This window comes from Amphimedon queenslandica, unplaced genomic scaffold (assembly GCF_000090795.2).
Source record: "Amphimedon queenslandica unplaced genomic scaffold, v1.1 AMPQUscaffold_13470, whole genome shotgun sequence".
NCBI lineage: Eukaryota > Metazoa > Porifera > Demospongiae > Haplosclerida > Niphatidae > Amphimedon > Amphimedon queenslandica.
Window position 1 is genome coordinate 373,281 of NW_003546294.1, and position 2,178 is coordinate 375,458.

Sequence of the window (2,178 nt, forward strand, 5' to 3'; positions counted from 1 at the left end):
TAGCAGCTGTTAGAGTAGGAGTGACATTAACTATTAGAGATGAAGAATGCTTCTCTGACTGGATCTTTGGAGATGAACCTCTAAAATAAAGGAGAAAGAGAGAGAGAAAGGAGAACTGAGGGTAAAGGATAAAGGCAATATGCACTATCACCTACATGTATTCCATCAAATTGCGTCATGTTAAAATCCATTTTAAGGTCACAAGTCTGAGGTAGTACTATTCCATTACTCTGCTCGTCAGGTCTATCAATTTGGACACTTTCCAAGTGACCTTTCGACTCTAAGCATTGCTTCAATGACTCACCACACTTTTCCAACTCAGTATCTAAAGGCTGCTCTTTCCTTCCCTCCTGGTTATCATGTACTTGTGCTCTCTCCCTCTTATCTTACCTTCACTCACATTACTAGAGACTTGTTCCTTCAATGTACCACCCTCTCTCTCAGTCATATCTCCAGTAACATTCATCCCTCCTTTACTTATACTCTCATTAGTCTTTTAACTTTAGTTACCGATTTCCATTGCGGAAGGTGGTGACAAAGAACTTGATAGTGATTGGCTACTCATATGTAGTGATAAATTAGCACTTGTGTTGAAAGATCTTGTGTTCTTGATCAATGTACATGTAACAGGTGGAGAGAATCCTTCAACATTAGTGTGGCCAGGCATCGTAGGAAGCAGTTTATTTTTAGCAACAGAAGAAACAGAGCTTGGAGACAAAGTTATGAGAGGAACTGATAGTTTAGGAATAGGAGAAAAAACAAAAAGAAACTGAGACAATGAGTAGGACTAGAGGAACTAGCAAGTAATGATGGAGATACTGAACATTGCTTCTGAATGGTGTTCATCAGCCAAGGCAATGAAATACTAGTGGAAGTGGTTGTGCTGCTTTTATTTGAAGTTGCTATAGTGATGTAACTAACCAGTGCATGAAGATTCAAGACAGGATAGGAGACGTTTGTTTGGACGACATTACCAGCTGGAGAAGGAGTTTGAGTCTTAGAATTGATGAGATTGGAAATGGGCATGGTCTTTGGCTCAGTTGGCTTTGATATTTTATTAGTAGAATGAGGAGGAGGAGGGAGAGAGTAAGGAGGGGAAATGACAGCTCGTTTTTTATTAATTTACTTGACGATGAGAATTGCTTGGGTTTAGATTGAGTTTTTTTGAGTCTAAGGATGTCTCTTTACTTCATGCAAAGTGAGGTGAGGCTTCACGAAACACAATGAATTAGAAGTGAAACGTATAGTATCACTTGAGAGTCCAATAAGTCTTGCGGGATCAAAATGAAGCATTTTGTCTCACATAAAAGGACATCGAAGGCGACATTTACAGGTACCAGCTAATGTCAAATAATGAAGAACCTCTTCACGAGAGTGGAGAGCTCTATTATCAGGACTACATGTAATAAAAATTAATTATAAATAAAAGATAAAAATAATTTTGCATACCTAATGTAAGTGACACGTCTCTTTTCCACTAGCCTCTGCCAGCCATGAGGTACAACTACTGCTGAGTTTGGTGGAGGTTCCATTTATTTTCTAAAAAGTATATAAAACAAAACAAAAATATAGCAATTTTCATTTACTTTCTGTGCTAAAGAGATCTCATTACAAATCACATGTGAGCACATGGGTGGGCCATAAACCACGCCCTTAAATCAAGATGGCTGACTTGATGAAGGTAAGAATACATGGAATACATGGAATAGATGATTTATTTGTAGTTTTGTTAATTTTACTGTTTTAGCTGATCAAAAAATTTTAATAATTATGTAGGTACTTTATTTTTATGGAATTTTAATAATCATGAAGTCTCTAAACTCCAAAATGGTCTGAAGTAAGTCTCAATGGGTAATGTCCATTGATTTTTATCCTGGGTCAGTCATTTTGAATATCAATTGGTCATTTGATTACATTAAATTTATGCATGTATACACTACTACACTTATGTGTAAGAAGTTATGCCACTTTGATGTAGAAAAAGTAATTTAATTTTTTAATACTCTCAATAGTAACTGAGCTTCACTCAGCAGTGCCTGCAAGCTCCACATTGTAGTAGAAAATTTTTTTTAATGAAAATAAATTTAATACATTAATTGAAGGAATTTAATTTTAGGGAAGGTCTATCTCTGACTCTTTGGGCTAAACACAGCAGCTTACTAGCCATTGGAACTATCA

At 36.3% G+C, this 2,178-nt stretch overlaps 2 long non-coding RNA genes across 3 annotated transcripts; one reads left to right on the top strand and one right to left on the bottom strand.

Moving 5' to 3' along the window:
• LOC109580956 (uncharacterized) lies at positions 1-1,664 on the bottom strand. Of its 2 annotated transcripts, XR_002184450.1 has the most exons (4): positions 1,587-1,664; positions 1,450-1,539; positions 156-1,396; positions 1-80 (listed from the first exon to the last, which is right to left on the bottom strand). It is a non-coding gene; the product is annotated as an uncharacterized LOC109580956 (long non-coding RNA). The 2 variants fall into 2 exon arrangements; XR_002184449.1 differs by lacking the exon at positions 1,587-1,664 and having other exon boundaries at positions 1,450-1,560.
• On the top strand, positions 1,643-2,178 carry LOC109580955 (uncharacterized). The gene is made up of 3 exons (XR_002184448.1): positions 1,643-1,681; positions 1,777-1,837; positions 2,117-2,178. It is a non-coding gene; the product is annotated as an uncharacterized LOC109580955 (long non-coding RNA).